General features: G+C 41.6%; 1 protein-coding gene across 8 annotated transcripts in view; it reads right to left on the bottom strand.

Moving 5' to 3' along the window:
• Positions 1 to 12,026, bottom strand: part of CALN1 (calneuron 1) — a 693,518-nt gene that overhangs the window by 99,977 nt on the left and 581,515 nt on the right. Inside the window, exon 7 of one of the 8 annotated variants that reach the window (XR_014073438.1) lies at positions 411 to 609. The exons of the other annotated variants lie outside the window; for them this stretch is intronic. The gene's annotated coding sequence lies outside the window, so the exon portion shown is untranslated. The remainder of the gene's footprint in view (positions 1 to 410; positions 610 to 12,026) is intronic. 8 annotated transcript variants of the gene reach the window in all.

Genomic DNA, 12,026 nt, shown 5'->3' on the forward strand with positions numbered 1-12,026 from the left:
TCCATTAGCTCTGAATTCTAGCAGTAAGTCACTTAGGGGTACTCCTTGCCTTGCTAGGCTAAGTCTTACAGCAACTCTTAAAGATTCTGCCATCTAGCTTCTGAAAGCTCCTCTAGCTGGGGAATTACTCAAAATATCAGAGGGTCAGGAATGACCTAGGGCCAGTGTTTGAGCTGAGGAAATAAACCAAGTCCATTCCTTGGGAGCAAACACATTTCAGGTTAATGGTATGTGTTGCAAAAGGTTTCTCTTTGAGTCCTCCTTTGGCTCCAGATTCTTCACTTATAAAATGTGGATAATAATCTCTAACTTACCTAGAAAATAGGGTTAGCATAAGAATCAAATTGAATAATGCATAGACGAGTGCTTTGTAAAGTATAGAGACATAGGCGCCTACCACTCATCCTTACCAATAACGAAACACTAAAGATGCCCATGTGTGCTGCCTGGGTGAATCATTTTCATGAAGGTATGTGGGAAAAAAATGTCTCTTGTCATCCTTGTCCAGCTGAAGACTTCCCAAAGTGTCAGTCTGCTCTCCATGAAATGGCATATCTGGGTGTCCCAGGGGTGTGAAACAGGGCTTCTCAATATTAAGCTGATCCAAGACTGAAATTGAACAAAGATATTAACATCTATGAACCCCAAATTGTTTCATCTGCAAAATGGGAACACTAACTCAGTCCTTTAGAATTTCTGATGATTAAAGGGAATGGTGTGGGACTTCCATGGTGGTCTAGTGGTTGAGAATTTGCCTGCCAATGCAGGGGACACAGGTTTGATCCTTGGTCCGAGAAGAGTTCACATGCCTCCGACAACTAAGCCCACAACTAAGCCTGTGCACCACAGCTACTGAAGCCTGCATGCCTAGAGCCAGTACTCCACAACAGGAGAAGCCACCACAATGAGAAGCCCCCTGCTCACTGCAACTAGAGAAAGCCAGCATGCATCAATGAAGACCCAGTGCAGCCAAAAAAAGGCAGTGGTGTATGCAGGCTGCTTTCTCACCAGTAGAGTGAGGCATGTCGAGGTTTTTGCTCCTTTGTTTGCTTTTGCCTACAGGCACCAGAATGGGAAAACCTGGAGGGACAGTTGGCCCTAGGCCTGAAATTCTTGAAGAAGAAGGTGTGGGGGACAAAGACACCCCTCACCTTCCCAGGCAGAAAGTGCATGTCCCCAGGAGGGTGAGAACCAGCCTGCACCACGAACACTGGCTAAGAGTCACCAGGTAGGGGCCCTTCCTGGTGTCCACCAACTGCTCAATCCAGCCCCCAATTCCTTGGAATTCCATTCACCTTTTGAGGCCATTCTCAAGTCCTCCCTTCATTAGATATTTCCAGACTTCCTCATTTAGAATTTCCATGGTTTCTCTAATTTTCCCACCTTTCTTGGTCCTACTATCTTGAGAGCATCCTTATAGTTTTCATAGTTTATTATTAGTGTGCATCTTGGAATTGATCTCCCCTATGAGATTTCTGAGAGCAAGGAGTATGTATTTTTCATCTCTGTGTCCCTTACATTGCTCCATAATGATATCTGCTTTTTGAAACATATTTCAAACTCTCACCTCATCATCTGTCTCGAGCCAGTCCTATAAATAAGCAATGAGAGCTATCTTTCCCTTGTCACATAATGCCTGGGATATTGCAGCACTTCTTTACAGACCTCTTGTCTTCAGACTGGCCTCCACGATTCATCTTATTTGAATGCCATTTTAATATCGTATTTAAATTTTCCACTCAAAATATTTTAAAGGCTTCGCACTGCCTACATGAAAAAGTAAAATCTTCAAAGCCTGGAGGGGAAGACTTTCCACCAGCTGGCTCTAGCCCAGACAGTAAAACTCTTCTAACGGATACATTCCCAAACCAGTGAGGCTGGTCAGCTCGTTCACTTGCTCACTCTCCTGTCAATCCATCCATCCATCCATCCAACATGAGTTAAGTGCCTGCTCTACACCATCACTGTGTTAGGTCGCAGAGATTTATATATAAAAAGGCACCGTCCCTGATACCAATGCAATTACTATCCAGTGGATTGGCAGAAAGCAAAGAAAATATTATAATTCTAAGGGATAAGAGATCCCAGCAATGCAGAAAAGCCAGTGCCCAGGTTGGCCTAAGGGAGTCAGGGGAAACTCAGCAGAAAAGGGACCAAGTCAAAGTGGTTTTCCAGGAAGACCCAGTAAGGTGGCATAAAGAGAGGGAATTCGATACAGAGAGAAACGAACATGGAAGAAAACCAAGGACATTAAGAGAACATGCTATAAATTTATAGGTGATTCAGGAAGACATATTTGGAGCTGAACTCAAACTAAAACGGATCCTTGAGGTGTGTGAAGTAATATTGATTATTTATGTTAGTATTGCTCAATTTGTGTTCCTGGACCCAATTCTGAGAAGCAATCAGGAAGACCACAATCAGGATAAAAAAAATTTTTAAGTGTCCTATGGTTAAAAATTTTGCAAAGTATTGGGTTGGTCAAAAAGTTCGTTTCAATTTGTCTGTAAGAGCTTGTGGCTAAACCTGGACAAACATTTCGGCCAACCCAATTAATACATGCTGTCTTCCACCTTGGGAAGTTACAATGTTCCTAAGCATATTAAAGGTTCTGCTAAGTCTTGCAGGAAAACAGGTTGTTTAAAGTGTCTCAAATTTATCTATCCAAAGAAAATACCACCACTGTGTATTCCCTGCAGGATAGGATCCAAGGACTGCCAACAGTATGGAAACACTGGTCTATACTTTACCCCCACAAGGGCTTCGGGAACAAACACATTGGTTTTGAATATTATCTCCATCACTTCCTTACTGTTTGATCTTGGACAAGTTACTTAAATCTTTGATGGACAGTTTCCTCATCTGTAAAATGGACATAAAATATACTTTCTCTATAGGGTGGTTTCATTAAGCACATCTGTTTGACTCATAATCTGAGCTTAAAGAAGTCCCTTTCATTATCATTGGCCCAAGATTATGAATCAAATACATTAGCTGAAACTTCTGAGTTATATAGCTAGGTTCTTCCCTTCAAATTCTAGTGCCATTTCTTTACAGTGGTTCTCAAATGGTTCTTGTTTACTGATACTCCAACGTCAGTCTAAAAGAATTCTCTGAAATATTTCAATTATAAAAATTGTAAAATTATAAAAATTATAATACAAAGAAGAAAAAAATCACCTTAATATATGTGTGATCAGGAACATACCCATCTTCTTACATAAGGTACCATAATGTTGGAGTAACCTGATCCTCTATAGTGACTGAAAAATAAGCTATATAAAATGTATTCATGGAAACAGAAATATTTACCATGTTAGGATCAAGATTATGGTATGTTAGAGTTGGAAAAAATCTTAAACAGCAGATTTTGAAAAGCAGGTGAGGCAGCACTCTTTTCCATATATGGCCTAGAACACATGCTCTATCATTGACCTTGAAAAAACCCTTTCTCACTTTGCCTCACTGGGAAACTCCCACACATCCTTGAAGATACAGCCCAAGCACCATTTCTTTGGAACATCATCCTTGACTCCCCAGGTTGACTTATGTAAAACCTTCTGGGCTTTCTGAGCACTACCATAAGGCAACATTTAATGCTTTCTTACTATGTTGGGTGGCGCTAGTCTGCCAGTGCAGGAGACATAAGAGACACGGGTTCAATCCCTGGGTCAGGAAGATCCCGTGGAGAAGGACATGGCAACCCACTCCTGTATTCTTGCCTGGATAATCCCATGGACAGAGAAGTCTGGCAGGCTACAGTCCATAGGGTCGCAAAGAGTTGGACATAACTGAAGCAGTTTGAAAATTTTTTTCAAAATGTGAGACTTGCAAGTTAAGTTTTATTTGGGGCAAAATGAGGACTGCAGCCTGGGAGACAGTATTTCAGATATCTCTGAGAAACTGCTCTGAGGAGGCAAGTGGGGAGCTAGGTTATACAGAAGTTATTTTCTTTTTCAAACTTTAAACTTCTTATTTTGTACTGCGGTATAGTCAGTTAACAATATTGTGGTAGTTTCAGGTGAACAGCTAAGGGACTCAGCCATACATAGGCATGTATCCATTCTCCTCTAACCCCCACTCCCATCCAGGCTGGCACATAACATTGAGTAGAGTTCCATGTGCTATACAGTAGGCCCTTGTAGGTTATCCGTTTTGAATACAGCATTGTGTATATGACCTTCCCAAACTCCCTAACTGTCTCTTCTCCCACGAGAAGTATTTTGCAACAAAGAGCAGGTAGTCTGAACATCAAACGATTATTGCTAATTAAAGAAAACCAGATAACCCAAGTTAAGGAATTCAGCACTTTTCTACGTATAGGAAGATGCAAGAGTCTGGTCTCCCTGAGATTATTCCTGTGATATGCACCTCAGCAATCTGGGGTCAGTATCCTGTTTTGTGTTTGGAATTCCTTCAGGCCTCACTGTAGAGAGTGGCTGCAGTCTGATGGCTGCTAAATGGCAGATATTCTTTCCTTCCTGAACTCCCTCAGGGCTCACCAACTCACCATGCTTGTTGGCTATAATTGTTTGTGACTGTGACAGACTTGTTTAGTGATATGGCAGGACGTCTTCCACTTCTCTCCAAGTGGCCACTATGGCAGGGGATCCAAAGATGCAATTGAAGGCCAAACAGAAGTGGTCCTGCCCTCCGGGTGCTTAGAGCCCAAAGGGACAACCGACACCAAACAGGTAAACAGCCAGGTAAAGTATGTTGCACATTGAGAAAGTGCTATGAAGGAATAAAAGAGATGTGAGAATCAAGGGACTTTGTTTTAATGGTTTACCTTGCTGTCTTCTCTGCTGGTTGTGAAGTATTTGAGCATAATATCTGGTTCCCATTTGTATAACTTGGCATAGTATTGTGCGCACATCTATTGAGCATGTATCACCTCTGGACTGAGTAAGCGACTGCTGAATTCAATAAGTGAAAACCGTGATATGTAGGTCTTGCCTGAAGTGACAACTAATTAGTGACAATTTAGGGCATTACTCTTGTTTAAAGTGGAAGAACACTTGTAAGTTCACAGCCAACCTCAGCACAATGACTTCTGTGTTCTGTTGGTATTTGGGTTTGTTTGACTGTTTGGTTCTCTCGGGCCCTGTGAAAACACAAACATAATCGATGGCTTCAAAGTAGAATGGGCTCGAAGGAAGAATGCATTTTATTTAGGACATGGTGGCTTCCCCCCTGCACTTGTGATTAAAGACAGGAAGAAAATATGTATGATTCATCCAATTAACCTCAAAGGTGGGCCATTCAAATGAGGTTCAGACAGTAGATTCACTCCATTATTCTAAAACCCTTCATTAAAGCAGTTCTAAAGCCCACACCTTCCTGCCTTCCATGTGATTCCAAGGGCCAGACAGTATGATCACCTAATTTAAATAAAGAGCTAGCTGGTTGTTTCCTCTGGGTGCCAAGAAGATTTAGAGCAATGACCTGGCTCAGGGATAATATCCTCATATACGATTTTCGGATTCTATGAAAAATTAGAAAGTGTACATAAAGATGTTTTCATCCCTCCAGGAGAGACATAGACAGATATGCACACATTTTTTAAAGCATCACAAGAGACAACACAGCCCTCTCCCCCAAGGCTACTTGGTTTTTAAAAGCTATTGGTGTCGGCATCATCTTTGATGAGTCTGTAACCAGACGCTCACAGCCTGAGACTCAGATTTCAGGGCTTTTTGCTTTTTGCAGTGGCTGATAGAACTAACCCCAACTTCCTCAGAATCTACTTTTCCAGATACAGATTATATTTTCTTGGTAGGAAATATGAAGTTAAATAATTTCCAAAATTTTAATATAATAATTAATATATATAAAAGAATGCAGGTGTATTTCTTGTGACGCTATGAAGCATTACAGACCTATGAGGCCATTGTCTACCTTAAGGCCCAGAACATAACCAATACTCTTGCTTTTATCTACGCAGTCTTCCTCATTCCATCCTTTTGCATACTAGCTCAGATAAAACAATATTTGAATGCTGGAGAGAGTGTGAGGAAAAGGGAACCTTCCTACACTCTTGGTGGTAATGTAAACTGGTGCAGCCACTATGGAGAACAGTATGGAGGTTACTTAAAAAACTAAAAATAGAGTTACCATATGATCCAGCAATCCTGCTCCTGGGCACATATCCAGAGAAAACTCTGATTTTAGTTTATGCACCATTATGTTCAGAGCAGCACTATTTACAAGAGCCAAGATATGGAAATAACCTAAATGACCAGCAATAGATGAATGGATAAAGAAGATGTGGCATATTTTTACAGTGGACTACTACTCAGTCATAAAAAAGAATAAAATAATGCCATTTGCAGCAACACAGATGGACTTAGAGACTATCATATTAAATGAAGTAAGTCAGACAAAGACAAATACCAGATGATATCACTTATATGTGGAATCTAAAATATGACACACGTTAATTTGCCTATGAAATAGAAATAGACTCACAGCCAGAGAGAACAAAGGGGAAGGGAGTAGGTGAAGGTTGGTTTGGGAGTTTGGGGTTAGTAGATGTAAACTCTCATATATAGATAGAATGTATAAGCAACAAGGTCCTACTGTATAGTACAGGGAACTGTATTTAATACCCTGTGATAAAGCATAATGGAAAAGAATATTAAAAAAGAATGTGTATATATATACAAAAGCTGGGGCTTCCCTGGTGGCTCAGTGGAAAAGAATTCGCCTGCTAATGCAGGAGACTTGGATTCAATCCCTGGGTCAGAAAGATGCCCCAGAGAAGGAAATAGCAACTCACTTCAGTATTCTTGCCTGGGAAAACCCATGGACAGAGGAGCCTGGCCAGCTACAGACCATGGGGTCGCAAGAGAGTGGAACACAACTTAGCGACTAAACAACAATATGTATAACTGAGTCATTTTGCTGTACACCAAAAACTAACATAACACTATAAATTGACTATACTTTAATTAAAAAAAAATTACCTGAGGGGTAGGAAACAATATTTGAAGACTGTGTTTCTAATTTTTGTTTTTAAATGGCTGTGGCTTTTTTTTTTTTCTGTATAAGATTTCCTTTTTTTCTGTCTGCCTTGCTGATTTCTCTTTACCTTGAAATTTCAGCATTTTGACTACGATTTCCCAAATTTCTAACAGTTCAATGCAACATCACACAGACTATAACCACCTGAAAACAGCCTTCATCCCAATTCTTCCCTCCCATCTTTTATTCTACTACTGCTATGCATCTAACTTTATAAGTGCTACAAACACGCAAAACCTTACAACTATTTTTTCTGTAAAAGGCTAGTAGAGAATTCCCTGGTTGTCCAGGCATTAGGGCTTGACTCTTTCACTGCCCATTCCACAAGCTGCCATAAATCAACAAAGGTCAACAAATCAACACATTTTTAGAGTGATTAAAAGTTAAATTTATATTGCCCTACATTTCAACTATTCCTAGAAATCTTCATTTTTACACATAGATCCAAGTTTCCCTCATTATCTTATCTGTTCTGGTTTAAGAACATCCTTTTTATTTCTTGTCATACAGTTTCACTGGTAACGAATGTACATTCCTTTATGCTGAGAGACTTTTCAGAGTAAACATTCTAAGTCACACTGCCAGGCTCACAGAGATATTGATAATTATGAGCCTTGGAGGAGTTGATGGGTGTCAGCTCCAGGGCCAGAGAACACAAGTGGGTGAAATACAATGGGTGAAGGACAGTCGAGGCAGCAAAGATGCAGGAAACTAGAAATGGATCTCAGTCCAAACGTAGCAGCTATGCTCAGCTTCATTGAGGCTGCCATGTGGGAATGCAGGCCTGCTCTTTCCAGAACAATTCATCTGAGTTGTTATATGAAATCGCCCTACCTTACAAAGCAAACAAATAAAATAACAAAACAGAAGCATACCTCAGATACAGAAAACAAACTAGTGGACATCAGTGGGAAGAGGGGCGGGGGAGGGGCAAGTTGGGGTAGAGAATTAAGATGTACAAAGTCCTACTTATAAAATAAACAGGGTACAAGGACATATTGTACAGCACAGGGAATATAGCCAATATTTTGTAATAACTTTAAATGGAGTATAATCTATAAAAATATTGAATCACTGTGCTGTACACCTGCAACTAATATAATATTATACATCAATGATACTTTGATTGAAAACATAAAAAAGAAATCACTCTATTTTAAAATTCTGGCAACCAATTAAAAGAATTTAACTTGTATTTGCCAGACAAAACAGGGCTTCAGGTTAGGTCTGGATCACGGGTCAGCAACTGTTGTCTATCTTCAACAGTTTTCATGACAACCCAAAAGAAATGAATTACCAAAGAGAGATCATGTTTGATGAGAAATGTTCTTTTTTCTGTCTCATATCTGAAAACATTCTATCAAGAGTGCCAAGTCCTAACCACTAGATCACCAGGAATGGTAAAAACATTCTATTGACTGGACTTGATGGACATCCCAGGGAAAGTTGTTAGTATTCATGGGATATGTAAAGCTGAGGTCACCAGCGCAAACTGAGTCATCTCTAGGTCTGGGCTAGATGCAAATGCTTGGGAGGTCCAAGACAAGGCAGTGGGGGCGGCTTTACCAGAGAACAACTAGACAGAGATCCACTAGCATTTATATCCATCCAGCAAAGGAATTGTTTCAGCTATTTGTAGACCAGAGAGGGTTGCAATGAGGAAAAGAGCAGGGGACAGAATAGAAATTATTTACAAGACTGAAAGAAATACAAGGCAGGGACTTCCCTGGCTGTCCAGGAGTTAGGAATCTGCCTGCCAATGCAGGGGACGCAGGTTTGACCCCTGGTCTAGGAACTAATATCCCACATGCCATGGATCAACTAAGCCCATGCACCACAACTACTGAAGCCTGCACCTCTAGGACTCATGTGCTGCAACTACTGAAGCTGTGCCTTAACTTTAACCCTAACCCTAACTGAGAGGATGATCCAAATTCATACAGATGATTACATTGTCAGACTTAGCTGGTGGTTCAGTGATTAAGAATCCACGAGCTCTATATCTGGTCTGGGAAGATTCCACATGTCATGGGGCAACCAAGCCCAAGTGTTCCAGCTACTGAAGTCCACACACGTTGGAACCCACGTTCTACAACAAGAGAAGCCACCACAATGAGAAGCACATGCACCGCAACTAGAGAAGCTCCCACTCACTACAACTAGAGAAAGTCTGTGCACAGCAATGAAGACCCAGCACAGCCAAAATGAATAAATAAAATTTAAGAAAGACAAGGCAGTCATGGCTCCAGCAAGGAATGGAGAGGTCTGTCTGCCAGGAGCTAGGTTGACTGGTCATCGCACCACCAGTTGGGAAGGAGTGAATGAAAACACACCCCTCCTGTCACTGTACACAGCACGGCTTTCCCTTCTCCCTCCTTTAGCTACAAGTGGAATGAACATGCTCATCTGGCCAATGGTAACAGAGGACAGTTCAGTTCAGTTCAGTCACTCAGTCGTGTCCGACTCTCTGCGACCCCAAGAATCGCAGCACGCCAGGCCTCCCTGTCCATCACCAACTCCCGGAGTTCACCCAAACTCATGTCCATCGAGTCGGTGATGCCATCCAGCCATCTCATCCTCTGTCGTCCCCTTCTCCTCCCACCCCCAATCCTTCCCAGCATCAGGGTCTTTCCCAAGGAGTCAACTCTTCGCATGAGGTGGCCAAAGTATTGGAGTTTCAGCTTCAACATCAGACCTTCCAATGAACACCCAGGACTCATCTCCTTTAGGATGGACTGGTTGGATCTCCTTGCAGTCCAAGGGACTCTCAAGAGTCTTCTCCAACGCCACAGTTCAAAAGTATCAATTCTTCCGTGCTCAGCTTTTTTCATCGTCCAACTCGCACATGACTACTCGAAAAACCATAGCCTTGACTAGATGGACCTTTGTTGGCAAAGTAATGTCTCTGCTTTTTAATATGCTATCTAGGATGGTCATAACTTTCCTTCCAAGGAGTAAGCGTCTTTTAATTTCATGGCTGCAATCACCATCTGCAGTGATTTTGGAGCCCCCAAAACTAAAGTCTGACACTGTTTCCACTGTTTCCCCATCTATTTCCCATGAACTGATGGGACCAGATGCCATGATCTTACTTTTCTGAATGTTGAGCTTTAAGCCAACCTGTTCACTCTCCTCTTTCACTTTCATCAAGAGGCTTTTTAGTTCCTCTTCACTTTCTACCATAAGGGTGGTGTCATTTGCATATCTGAGGTTATTGACATTTCTCCCAGCAATCTTGATTCCAGCTTGTGCTTCTTCCAGTCCGGTGTTTCTCATGATGTACTCTGCATATAAGTTAAATAAGCAGGGTGACGATATACAGCCTTGACGTACTCCTTTTCCTATTTGGAACCAGTCTGTTGTTCCATGTCCAGTTCTAACTGTTGCTTCCTGACCTGCATACAGGTTTCTCAAGAGGCAGGTCAGGTGGTCTGGTATTCCCATCTCTTTCAGAATTTTCCACAGTTTGTTGTGATCCACACAGTCAAAGGCTTTGGCATAGTCAATAAAACAGAAATAGATGTTTTTCTGGAACTCTCTTGCTTTTTCCATGATCCAGAGGATGTTGCCAATTGGATCTCTGGTTCCTCTGCCTTTTCTAAAACCAGCTTGAACATCTGGAAGTTCATGGTTCACGTATTGCTGAAGCCTGGCTTGGAGAATTTTGAGCATCACTTTACTAGTGTGTGAAATGAGAGCAATTGCGCGGTAGTTTGAGCATTCTTTGGCATTGCCTTTCTTTGGGATTGGAATGAAAACTGACCTTTTCCAGTCCTGTGGCTACTGCTGAGTTTTCCAAATTTGCTGGCATATTGAGTGCGGCACTTTCACAGCATCATCTATTAGGATTTGAAATAGCTCAACTGGAATTCCATCACCTCCACTAGCTTTGTTCATAGTGATGCTTTCTAAGGCCCACTTGACTTCACATTCCAGGATGTCTGGCTCTAGGTGAGTCACCACACCATCGTGATTATCTGGGTCGTGAAGATCTTTGTTGTACAATTCTTCTGTGTATTCATGCCACCTCTTCTTAATATCTTCTGCTTCTGTTAGGTCCATACCATTTCTGTCCTTTATCGAGCCCATCTTTGCATGAAATGTTCCCTTGGTAGCTCTAATTTTCTTGAAGAGATCTCTAGTCTTTCCCATTCTGTTGTTTTCCTCTATTTCTTTGCACTGATTGCTGAGGAAGGCTTTCTTATCTCTCCTTGCTCTTCTTTGGAACTCTGCATTCAAATGGGTATATCTTTCCTTTTCTCCTTTGCTTTTCGCTTCTCTTCTTTTCACAGTTATTTGTAAGGCCTCCTCAGACAGCCATTTTGCTTTTTTGCATTTCTTTTCCATGGGGATGGTTTGATCCCTGTCCCCTGTACAATTTCACGAACCTCCGTCCATAGTTCATCAGGCACTCTGTCTATCAGATCTAGTTCCTTAAATCCATTTCTCATTTCCACTGTATAATCATAAGGGATTTGATTTAGGTCAGACCTGAATGGTCTAGTGGTTTTCCCTACTTTCTTCAATTTAAGTCTGAATTTGGCAATAAGGAGTTTGTGATCTGAGCCACAGTCAGCTCCCGGTCTTATTTTTGCTGACTGTATAGAGCTTCTCCATCTTTGGCTGCAAAGAATATAATCAATCTGATTTTGGTGTTGACCATCTGGTGATGTCCATGTGTAGAGTCTTCTCTTGTGTTGTTGGAAGAGTAACAGAGGACACTTGGCCACAAAAAGCAACCTACAGGAGAAAGGTGCATCCGGTTTTTGCTCTTCTCTGAACCCTTGCCTATAACTTCACTTTGACAACACAGGCAGAGGGGGAGTGCTGACTTGTCAGCATAGTATAGACTCCCAGGTGTGCGGGGTGAAGTTGTGCAGAGGACTGGGAGATTCTTAAAATAATACCGTGGAAATTCTTCTCTGCATGACTTGAAACCATGTCAGGCCTCTAATGGCATAACCTGCTGAGTTAGAAAAAGGCTTCTAGAAACTACAGTTTTA

This window comes from Giraffa tippelskirchi, chromosome 13 (assembly GCF_054371585.1).
Source record: "Giraffa tippelskirchi isolate mGirTip1 chromosome 13, T2T-mGirTip1v1.2.pri, whole genome shotgun sequence".
Lineage (NCBI taxonomy): Eukaryota > Metazoa > Chordata > Mammalia > Artiodactyla > Giraffidae > Giraffa > Giraffa tippelskirchi.